The following is a 12727-nucleotide window of genomic DNA, read 5'->3' as shown; positions in this document are numbered from 1 at the left end:
AAGCATATATTCAGCATTGCATGTTATTCTCTTTTAGGAAACCCAAATGAGTGCATTAGAAAATAAAAAACAGATTTTCCAAAAATGTAAACTTTAAAAATTGTAAATTCAAATTAATCGATTAAATTGATTTACAACCCAGCCCTAGTCAGATTATTATATCAATGCTATTATGCAAACCAATTGTTATTATTGTTTCGGTACATTTTATTTTCATTGTCAATGCTACTATGGACATTTCAATAATATACATCTGTCCATCCCTATGGATACAAACATTTTGTAAACATTTTGAGAAGTGGTATACCTAAAACAATATGTAGTACTTAATATTTAATTAAAAAACTATAAAACCAGCAAAGAAAAACAAAATAAATGGTAGAAGCTTCTTTATTACATTCCAGTTATTGCTTTTTAATATGCTTCAACAGGTTTTGTGGCAAATTGTCTTTACTTTGTATTTCATGACATGTAACAAGTGCACTGTGATCATACCAAGCTTTTCTTGAACATAGCGGTAGTGTGGTGTTAAGCTAGTGCAAATCAAAGCAAACCAGATGACTTTAAACGCTAACGGATCAGAGGAACTGCTCTTGAGACGTGTCTGTGAGTGAACCCTTTGGTAGTACACATTGACATATGATCCTCTTTTTTTTGTAGAAATTATTGATAAAGCCTCTTTAATTATGTGGAAATGCACCAGGCAGATTTTGGTTTGAAATTTCTGCAGCTGCTGATACTGATTTTAGTGAGTGATTTCCATTTCATTGTTAAAAAAACATTTGATTTTCTGTTTGTTGAAAATTCTTCAGTTACAGTATAAGAGTAAAAACATTTTACACAGTGTGCATACATTGGAATGAATGATGTAGAATTCACATAGCTATGATGTGATGGGATGAGTATATTACCTTCCCTCTAATGTCCACGTCTCAGGTTTTTTTACCCCAGGCTTAAGGATTGTCTGACCACCTGGGACGTAAAGTTTAAAGTCCTATAAATTCCCTAAACCTGTTATAAAATGATTGGCTGAATTAATCAGAAATTAGGTCGAGCTGCCGTGAGTTTAAACGTTCTGCGTCTGGAGATGAGTTGATCTTCCTCAGTGCAGACAGAGCGTCTGCTCAGCATAGCTGCCACAATGTCATAGCAGGTACATTTTGCAGTTGTGGATTATATTTGTGCCATATGTGGCCTCTACATTCATGCCATGGACTTATTCAAAACTAATGCGACAGCTTGGCTTCAGTAACTGGAAAAAGATAGGATTTTTGAAGGCAGTCCACCTGAAATGTGGCTGTTTCCAGTCGTCTGTAACCTTCCTTCACCTGAAACATGTCTACTTAAATTTGAGAACAGGCTGCTGTCGTTAACAACAGCGTTAAAGCTTTGCAGCAGTGCTGTTATTGCACTACTGCTCCAGCTAAGAAGCCATCTGCCTAATTAAGATACTTTAAAATAACTCACTTTTAATCTGTGCGGGCTTCTCTCTTGCAAGTGGTGCAACCGTCAGCAATTAGAGCCAGATAAAGACATTTCTTCTTCCTTTTGGTTAGCTTGATCATGCCTTAGGCTGATCCCTCTCTCCACCCCCTGGGTGCAGCGCTGCGTCTTTCAAGGCCTTTGACGTTTCTAGTAGAAGATGAGAGATGTCAAGCTTGTTCGAACTGTTCTGTGTCTTGAGGGATGCCCCAGGGCTGCAGCAGGACTCCATAGATCACATTTGTGTTGTCACTGTCAGCCTCATTATCTTAGACGAAATTAACAAAGAACAATGTGAATCACTGCGTTTTACCCTCTGGTTGAAGATATATATCATTTTAAATGTGAAAAAAAAGTAACTTGCCTTGGATGCTTTTAAAAGTTCTAAAATAAAGAGAAACGGAGAGCCTCTAAACTGCACCACAAGTTCCATGATAAAAGTTTCGACAATCTTCTTTTTCAGTGTGCTGAGAAGCGATTGGGGAGTTATTCCGAACCCAACCGGAGTGGGTGGAATTGACCATCTGCAGAAGCGGGTTAACATCCCAGAGGAGGGTTTGGGTGTGAGATAGAAAAGGCAGCCCCGTGTAGACGTCAAGCTTAGCTAGATCAAGAGATAAAACACTTACTTAAATCTCTTCAAACAAAGTCGGGACACCACCTGACCCCTGAGGCCAATAAAAGCCACCTTTTGACCCTGTGAAACCCTGGGAGGAGGCTTTCATGCCCTTTCTATTTACGTGTGTATGCCTTAGGTGTCCTCACACACACACATTCAAATAATCTACCGTCCTTAACCTTCCCAAAGCCATCTGGTTTGCTGTTCTTGGTCAGGCCATGGATCATTGAACGTCATGTCATGAGGCTGGAGTTAGCTGTGTTCATGTTATTTTTTTTTTCACTCAACAGCCTACATTAGAGGAACATGCTCTCTGTTTACTGAAGATGACTAAGCAGATGTGAACAGCTTCACATTAAGCTGCGTCCATTCAGATCAGATACCTCTAGAGCCCCAAGATGCATTTCGGTTTATGCGTGATGCCCAGTTCCAAATGAAATCAGAAGAAATTTCAATTGTTAAGTGTTAAGCTTTAAGGAAGATATGGGATTTAATTTAGATGTTGAACAAATTAAGATTCAGTAATTACTTTGCTGATAAAATATATTTTTTTTGTAATAACAATGTCAAAGGTAGTCACGTGCATTGTTCAGGTTTGATTGGGACCCATTCTACCACCAAGCTGGAGGTTCTTTCAGTGGAGTCTGATCTCCGTTTCTGTCCTTGGTTTTTACAACTGGGACTGACTGGGCCATTCTAGCAGTTTTACTCTCTCTGAAAACAATCAAACGTGGTTTTTTTAGTTTCTTAGTTTGTTTTTTGTTTGAAACTATTGTCGCCTTTGGAAAGTCTGACTCGTTTCATCTTAACTTTCTCAACAAGAATGTCCTGGGACGTCTCTCCATTTATCTTTACTTCGAATATAAGCCATACAACACTATGGTGGTCCCTCCTGAAAACTTGGTGTGTCTGGAGTGAAATGCAGCACCGTTCTTCCTCAAAACATGCTGTGTGAATTGACATCCAAAGAGCTCAGCTATGGCTTCATCTGGCCAGACTGTTTTCTCGCTGAATTTCACTAGCATGTCCAAGTCTTCCTCAGGAAACCTTGAACAAGCTACAACATCGTTTTTCTTCAGCATTCGAGTCTTGTGTTGTGAGTATTCATAGACGTTGCGGTTGAGTGCATTATTTGTTGTTTTCATCGCAAAACTATACCAGGAAGTATCTCTTCGATTTGTATGTATTGTATTTATATTTACTGTATTTTATGTGGTACTGCGAGGGACTCCTGATGAAAACCAGCCTTCGGGGTTAATGCTGGCACGTTCTGTAATGTGTATTGTCCCTTTTGAAATAAACATCATCACCTGCTATTTGTATCCATTTGACCAAGAGTTATTTCTGATATAATAATTTTTACCTATTGTGTTTTAGATATGATTTTATGTTATCTACTTCACTTCAGTTAGTTGCAAACTCAAGAACAGACTACACACCCTCTGCTAAGTTTTCAGGCGTACCTTTTTTAATTGTCTGGTGAGCCTCTGAGCCACTGGTCCCCAGCTTTACCAGAAGCGAGCTCTTCAGCAAAATGTTTCTAATGTTTCAATGATGCTAAACTATAGTTATCCAAGGCTCCCTCTGATCCACAGCCTCCCTTTTGACATCTCTTTTATCAACTTGGGCTGAGATGTAAGCTCATGGCGGGATGTTTACTGGTAGTAAATGTCTAACCAGTAAATGGCCTGCTAATACTGCGGCTCTGGTTCTTCATAATGATCACTTACACAATATCTTGCTTTAGTTGATATGGTGCTCATAGTGAAACAAGGTTGATTTTTGCAGTTCGCAGAGAAATTAGTTTGATTGTGACAAAGATTTATTAAATGGATGCTGTGTTAGATTTGTGAAAGCTTTCATTACAAGTAAATGAAATTAACTTTTGAGTGGAGTAATCCCCTAATTAGACAATTCCTTATGGACTAATGCCTTAATACTTTCCGTGCAATGCTGGACAATATTGCCATAGTGTCTCACGAAGAACACTTTTACATATGGACTTCATTGGTCCTGAATTCCTGCTTTAATAAATGCAAATTGATTTTGACAATTTTTTTTGTAGGGTAGCCGATTAAAACCAGATATAAACTTTGCACATTCATTTTTTGAAAGGAATCCTTCTTTTTCCATCAGCTTTTTGTTTCCTGACAGGCATTACTAGCGTAGATGTTTGCTAAAGAACTACTCCTCCAAGAGTTTTTTTTTCTGAAATTACATAAATGCTTTGCCAGCTTGTGTAACGGGGTCAATGTTGTTGTTTTTTGCGGGGTTTGTACTACTGTGTAAAATATGAAGTGAAATAACACTATTTCATCAGCATTACATGGTCTACATTAGTATTATTATAATGCAGCACTGTAATAACCAATGATGTAACAGATGCTGCAGTTACCTTTATCCATTCCGTGTGACGGTAACAAATCTTTGTCCAAACAAGAGTTTCTGCGAACACATAAGGACTTAACGTTCTGACAGCACGCCACCTGACAAGCCCGCAGGTCCAACATTTGTTTTTAGAGACATGTCAGACTTGACACATACAGTTACGTCTTCAATGTTTTCATGCAACAGGCTAACATCAGCATGCAGTATCTCTGTTTTGAAACGACTTGTTAAAAAAAATTGCGTTGAGACATATTTCAGTGCAATTCTACTTAATGTATGCAGAAAGAAATACAGCAGAAATTAGCTTGCTTCCTTAATGTCCCAATTTACTCTTTGCCCTTATCCTGGCTCTGGGCTGGTGAAAGGTGACCAAAAGAGATGCTCTGGCAGAGTTACTTTCACATACCTACAGCAACTAGCTTGCCTCTTATGTGCCAGTGAATTGCTGTCTGGAAGCAGAGCTGCTACATGAGGACTGGGTGTTCCTTGGGAAGGGAGGAGGGGTCCACTGCAGTGCCCAGCGCACATTTAGAAGAGAAAGAACGCATGCTTCGATGTTAGTCTACAGATGTCATCAATAAAGAAAAAAAAAAGTGGTAGATTTTGTTTAAAAGTTGTTGTTTTTTGAATACATGCCTGATACAGTTGTTGCTAAGTTGGCAGAATTTCCCGGGCAGCTGAAGATTTCTGAGCAAAGAGGAGAGCAGGTCACATGATGCTAACAGAGAAGCCAATATAGGCCCTGTCCCAATACTCGCACCAAACCCTACGCACTTCTGTGAGGTGTGCACCTGGTGGAAGTGCAAATAAGGGTTCGAGTGTGCAGGTGACAAGCATCCAAAACTGGAGGGTTGGGACACTTTGGATTATGTCATCAACTTGAGACACCAAAAATGACGGGACCATCACTGTTTTTGCCATCTTTTACTGCTAAAAAATAATTAAAATTGCAATAAGTAATTGCTTTGGGGGGGGGGGGGTGTAAATTGCAGGAACGGAAATTCTACAGGATTGGGCATAGCAGAGCGGGTATTGCCACAAATGAGACATGAATTGAAAATCATATTGTTAAATATGTACCCAGAATAAATATAAAGTAACAAAAAATATATATTGAGTGCCTTTCATTAATGATAGCACCTTGATGTGACATTGTTTTATTTTATTTATTTATTTTACAGGAAATAAGCAAAAAATAATAATTTGACATTTTTCACAACTATGTATTTATTGTATTTTTTATAACGTCATCAACAGCTGCTGTCAAGTAAAAAAACATCAACAGACAGGAAGCATAACTGGTTGCTAACTTGTTCGGAAACACACTTTCGGATACAACAAAGTCAATAAATAGACGTGCAAAACATTACTTGGTGCTTTTAGACATTTTACAGTGCAAATACATCACGCATATTCAAAAAAGCAGATGGATTCAAATTAAAGCGGCTGTTACTGGTTTACGACATTTCTGTTTTATAAGTAAAAATAATCAGATAAGAAACAAAAATTGGTGATTAATCGTTTATTTAAGGTGTCAGCAGGATTTTAGGTCTTTTTAGATAAAATATTTTCATCTTGTGGCTAAAAATGTCACATGCAGCAATGAATTGTGGGTAATACACTTCAGTGAAGCCTGCATCAATGCGGACTTCACCAAAGTGTGGATGGAGGGTGCAAAGAGGGCGGGACGAAATAACACTGGAAAATCGGGAAACACTACGCACTCACACCCTCAGTGGAAACGCGCATTTGAGGGGCTCAAGGGAAATGCAGATATTGGGACAGCGCCATAGTCTCTCTTGCTCTATTAAAATGCATGAAAAACACTGAGGTTCCTCAGATTTTTTTTTTCCTAGATTAACAAACTAATTTGTGGGACCTAAAATACAATTATGCAAGCTGTATATGAAAATAGGTCGCCACAGCAAAAAGTTGCCTTAAGAAAATGTGCCGGCATGGACCAGTGGGGGTACAGCAGACAAAATTATAGACTGTAGACCAATAACAGGTGTGGGGAGTTGAGTTTAGTCAGGTACTCTGATTTAAAAGAGCCTCAAAGGTCCAAATGCAGAAACTGAAAACCAGCTAACCTGACAACAATTGTTCAAACGCTTAATATCCCAGTCATTCTAAAATACTGTGTATTTGTTCCACAACGTATGGCTGGATAAAGCTGAAGCCTTTGCATTATTACTGAACATAGAATACTGTTGTGTTTCAAGAGTGGAAATAAAGTTTCTTTAGTTTAAACCACTCTTTGTTAAATTGTTTATACTCATTCAAGACCTAGAGCAATCCATATTACACATGAACTGTGGTTGTATTTGAAATAGATGGTTATTCTTACTATATTTTTTTTTTTTTCAAAACACCAGATGAGTAATACGAAAACCTCAGAGCAGCTTTCATTCACCAGACTTGGCTTTACCCAGGACAGATTTATGATTCAAGTCTACCGTTGCATTGGAAGCTGATGTCTAACATTATCCCCTACGCAAGGTTGAGCAAACATGACTTTAATTAATCCAAATGCTGTAACCTCCCGGCTCAGTACAGCCACCGCACCCCAAAGTCCCCCCCGTTCTTCTATGACAGTAATTGAGCTGTCAAGGCCATGGATGTATAGGTCCCAGAGCACTGTTCATGTGGAAATTATTGAATCAAAGGCCTCAGAGAGACTAATCCCTGCACAGGAATGGCTTTGATTGTGTCAGTGGAGCAATTAAGCGTAGGTGCATGCATGTTGGATCAGTATCCGTCCCGGAGAGTTGCTTAAGGCTGGTATGAGAACTTCACCTGCAGTTACATGGGATATTTGAGCACTTTCCCATGTTTCCCAAATTCACACAGGCTACCAGTACATCAAAGTATCAATTATTGTACAAGGTAATACATCTTGTAAACATGTAATCCTTCTGTACCTGCCTCCTAGACCCATACGAAATAATCAGGAGACTGTCTAGAATCTTTTTCTTGGTGGGGGTGAGCTGGAGGCCCAGATTGTAGAAGTATGGTACAACAAAAACTCTTGCTTGGGTTGCTGTAACACTTGTTTTTATCATTTTCATTTTTTCCTCTTTTACCGCCACAGGGTAATATTTCCCATTGCCTTCAAGTCATCTGGCTAAGCTTGAGCTTGAGCAACCTTTAACTCAACACCACTTACTTATCTAACTATTTTCAACTTTTGACCATGTGAAATTGCTTTTAGATCATTAAACACACAATATTGCAAATGTCTGTTTACTTACCTCTAGTTTCTCTTTTATCGCCCAAACAGTCAGACCTCTGGTCTGAAAACCCAGTGAAAAGTGCTAGATTTAGCTTTAAAAAGCCCTAGATGCCCTAGATTTCTATAGGTTATTAACTTCTTCATAATTTACTGTAAATATCATATCCATGCATTTAAATGCTTGCAACAGAATCCCTAACTTTGGATACATCAGTGATAAGTTAATATTTATCCAGATAGCTTTAAATCAAGCTCCAGTTACATCCACCATCCAAAAACTGCAGCCGTCGAGGACTTTATAACTATCTCTATTTTTGTATGTTGCCCCAAAATTATGTGTTGATGAATACTATTTTTTTGTTTTAGTTCTTTGTTCTGTTATGCTTTTGTCTCCCAAAGAAAGTTTAGTAAAATAAAATATCCCAATAAAAAAGGCTTCAACCCTTCAGCACAGCGTAATTTTGACTCAGTTGTTTTTATTTTTATTGCGATTAATTATTATTATATTTTCCGGTATATAAAAATTTGAAAATAGCAGGAAGAGAAAAGAAAGCTGTATGCAGAGGTTTCATGTGGATGGGAGCGGGCTTTTTTCGGCACCTGCACAGCTTGTTGCCAGTTGGGACTCTGTGCAGTGAGAACTGCTCGGCAGACGGTTGGAGCCGGTGAATTTCTTCTTCAGAGAGTTGCTGACGGTTTAGCAGAAATGCATTAGGTTTGGCACTAGGTTTTATTTTTTTTAGATAAAAGTTGATTAGACACTAATTGTAGTAACAAAAGTGCAAATTTGCCAACCAAGTTTCTTTAAATTAAGACTGAAAACTAGCCTGTTCAGAGTTGCCTTTGACCCATAATAACAGGAATACTGACCAACATATCTGATGTGTATTGATGTTTTCACTTGATAAAATGTTATGTTTGTTACCGGTCTCACAACCAGTGACAGTTTTGATGTGTTTATGATGTTTTTTATGTTTTCATGCTGTAAAGCACTTTGAACTGACTTGTTCCTGAAATGTGCTATACAAATAAACTTGACTTGACTTAGTGCCGAAAACTCCTATATACAAACCTTGATTGACAGCTCTGGTTGGGGTAGCCAATCAGATTCCAGGGGTAGAGTCCCCCATTGGCCACACCCCTAGAAATAGTCCGTTGCACAATTTTACCCTAGATAGATGGTGACCACGTTTGTGGGGCTTAATGAGGGCCTGCTTTGAAGGCATTGGGCCACTGTTAATTCGCTTAGTTTTTGTTGTGAGCTGTTTGTCTGTAAATAATTAGTAAGTGACGAGTCGTCCTTGCATGCCATTATTTCAGACCACACACGGAATTACTCATTTACGTACATTTTGTCCAGTCCTTTCGAGCGTACCACCAAAGTCTTTCTTTGGAATGGATTCACGGTCATTATTCACAAGCTCATTTTGCCAGTTTGAAACAAATTTCAATTACTCCGAACATTGAGAAAAGCAGAACTAAAATAACATTTATAACTTTATAGTATAGTTTCTCATAGGGCCTTGATATTGCAGTAATTTCGGCTCAGTTGTGGAACATTACTTACTTCATGCTTCTTCCATGCATGTCACCAGAAAGATGCGATTGTTGGCACTGGTGAATCAATAACAGCACTACAGTCACAAGAAGCTCTGTGTAATATTTATTATCCTTCAAAGAAACTTATGCAGCTGTCAGGACAAGCAGGCGACCCTAGAAGAGAAAATAATCAAATGTCATTTGGACCATATTAACTGTACAGTACTGTACTGTATTGATGTATCTACTTTGATAAGGTGCCGTGCTTATCTGGCATAAGACAACCAGGACTATATTTTTAGTCTACCTTAAAGTCATGACTAAAATAATGCGACTGCCAAGGCAGGAAATATGAGTTTCCTCTGAAGTATGAGGAGCTTGGAGGGAACTATTCATTCAGAGGGACTTAAGGTGGATATGCAGATCTGTAGGAGGTTGAGCCAGCTCATTATGTCTCGTGTGTCCTTTGATTAAGTTGTTTGAAGTCCGACAGGAAGATGTTCCCAGGATACATTTAGGTCTTTGGAGAAATTATACCTATTGGCTTGATTGGAGAAACTGAAGAGAATGATGCTGTGGCTATGCAAAGGAAACTTTAGTAGGTTCTCTCTAAGCATTGTGTTTCTCCCAGATACAAAACAAAACAAAAAAGCCAGTTGATGGGTGTTTTCAAGCAAGTCCAAGGTACAGTCTCCAAGGATCCTTTCGGAACCAGTTCAATTCAGAGACATTTAAACTTTGGCTACAACTATCCACAGCTGAAGTCCCAGTGGATGGATTCGTGTTTAAAGTTGTGCCATTTGACATTTACTACCTTTTTTCTTAGCTTGGTACTAATACAGGTTTCCACCATAAATTGCTTGAGTCCCTCATTTGAACTGTGATTTAGTTCCCTATCAAGCAGTAGAGGATATTTTACCTACAATATCCATCTTCCACTTATTTCAGCCTTGCCGATTGCAGGGTAACTACCCTGTTGCATAACATGGGAGATTCCAGTTTTTAGAATGTCGCAACAACTCTCTTGCTATGGCACCCTACTTTAGGACTCAAAGCATTGATAACTTAGTAACAGATAATGCAAATGTTATGCTACTTGCTGTTTCACACCATGATGTGGCCCCTGTTAGTTGGGAAATGAAGGTATGATGCAGACTGAACAGTTATTTGAAGGACATATATTTGAGCCATGATAACTTATCTAAGCTCGTCTAGATAGAAAGAGCTTCTGAAATGACCCTTTACCTCCTTCTGAAACGGAGGTCATCTTCAGAAGAAGAAAAATTAGATACACCGACTTGGCAAACACCTTTACTCAAAGGTAAATAATGTCGTACAAACAGTAGAGGAAACCTTTAAAATTTAGCCTTGATAGGTACGGACATTTTAGTAATGGAACGATGTAAGAACCCTTTATTCTAACTTATATTTTAACCATAGTTAACATTTGTTGAGATCCTTGCATATTAATAAATATAAATTAGTTTTAAATTTTGTTCCCGAAGATGTTGCTTCTTTCTGGTCATACACACTTCTCATGACCTACGACTGATATACAGTGCCGTGAATAGGTATTCTCCCACGCTTTTAACTTTTTTTAATCACACTTAATGCTTCATATTATGAAATAAATTGCAATATCAGACAAATATAACCTGAATAAACACAAGAAGCAGTTGACAAGTGACAATTTAATTTTTTTGAGGGGAATAAGCTATGCAAACCAATCTGGTCCTATCAAAATATAATTTCTTGTTTGTTACATTATGATACAACATTATGTGATTGAGAAACGTTTTTTGTATAAATATGAGTTTGATTCCTCTCGACACACCCAGGCCTGATCATTGTCTGAACCGTTCAATCAAGCAATTTGTCATATAGGCCATGTCTGACAACATGAAGTAGGTTAAAAACTGTTTCTAAATTCAACCCATTGTGTCCTGATATAAAGAAATTCAACAACTAATGAGAAACTAGGTCAGTGACATCTATCAGTCTGGAAGGTGTTACGAAGGCAATTTCTTAGGATTCTAAGCGACTGGAGACTTTCCATATCTGCTGAGACGATACCAGAAGATAAAACATGTCTTGTTTTTGTTTTTGTTTTTTTTTTTGTTTTTTTGCTTGCTTCAGATATCAAGTAGTTTGTAACAGTCCTTTGATTTCTACTCCTAAGGCAGTGAACCTTCTACAGCATTTGGATCACCATTAACCTAAAACCTGGACCAAACTGCACAATTTAAGACAAATGATCCCTTTTGCTGGCTTTTATGGTCAGTGATGTTTTTTTCTCTTCTTGCCATTTATTCGTAATGAGTACGTAGTTCTGTACTTCCAACTTAGCTTCCATCTAACATCAAAAGGCCCATTTTTCCTACTGGGACTGACTCCACCGGCAACAACACATCTGTATGTGGTGACTTGTGTCTGCTCCTCTGAACAGAAACCCAACTGTAGCTCACGGTCGGCGTTTTTCACACATCACAAATGCACATTCATTTGCGATTAATTTGCAGCTAATCAAGGCCAACACTTATCCTTCCAGGACATTGTGTACAAGCAGAAGCGCACACGCTCAGTATAAACAGTGCAAGGCCACAAGGGCAACCCAGCGGCAACCGCTAACGCAAACACGAGATAATATTAGCTGCCTCTGAAACAGCAGCTCATGTTTTTAAATACTGACCCGGGGTCATGAACTGCTCTATAAAAGCCCATCACAGTTATGAGCCTGGGCCGCCTGGCTCTAAATATCCCCTGGGGTCTGACTTCAGATCTGGAAATATGCCGGCGGGGTATTTTTGGCTGGGTGTTTACAGGTGCTTGTTTAGCAGCGGCAGCAGTGCCAGGAGGTTAGTAGGCTGCCCACTTTAAGACGTTCAAATAAAGTTTGACTGTTGAAATTGTGGTTTTTATCAACCAAACATGGCCAGGACATTGGGCGTCCCAAAAACAGCCGACCATATTTGGGTTTTGTTTGCTGTTACAGCTATAGTAAAAAAATTAAATAAAATTTTTGCATGTCAGCTGATTTTTTTTAATTGTTCATGTTAAAGTGAAACATGGTAAAATGTTTGCAGATTGTTTAATTTTATATTCTTTAGTCTCTGAAATGAACCATTGTACAGTAACTGGTCCTGAACATGGGTTGGAATGAGATTGTTGAGCATGATAACCTTTTTTTTTTTCTTTTTTTTTATTTACCTTAGTTTTTTATTTTTTTTATTTTATTTACCTTAGTTTTGAATACCATAGATTCACTCAGTCATGGTATTTACATGATGCTAAATTATGTGTTGATAATATTCATGCCAATACTTGATCTAAAAAAAGTTAAACAATGTGATTTTATTGATTTTTATGTGACATCCTCCACTCCATGGCGTGTTTTGTTCGGGAAAAGTGTAGTAGCCTTCTTTCAGGTAGCTTAGACAGCAATTACTTTTTATAACCTTAGCACACAT

The 12727-nt window shown here is 38.3% G+C and overlaps 1 protein-coding gene across 2 annotated transcripts in view; it reads left to right on the top strand.

Moving 5' to 3' along the window:
• Positions 1 to 12727, top strand: part of grb10b (growth factor receptor-bound protein 10b) — a 93274-nt gene that overhangs the window by 6907 nt on the left and 73640 nt on the right. The gene's annotated exons all lie outside the window — the stretch shown is intronic.

Source organism: Fundulus heteroclitus, chromosome 3 (genome assembly GCF_011125445.2).
Source record: "Fundulus heteroclitus isolate FHET01 chromosome 3, MU-UCD_Fhet_4.1, whole genome shotgun sequence".
In the NCBI taxonomy this organism is placed as follows: domain Eukaryota; kingdom Metazoa; phylum Chordata; class Actinopteri; order Cyprinodontiformes; family Fundulidae; genus Fundulus; species Fundulus heteroclitus.
This window is presented reverse-complemented; position numbering and strand designations above follow the sequence as displayed.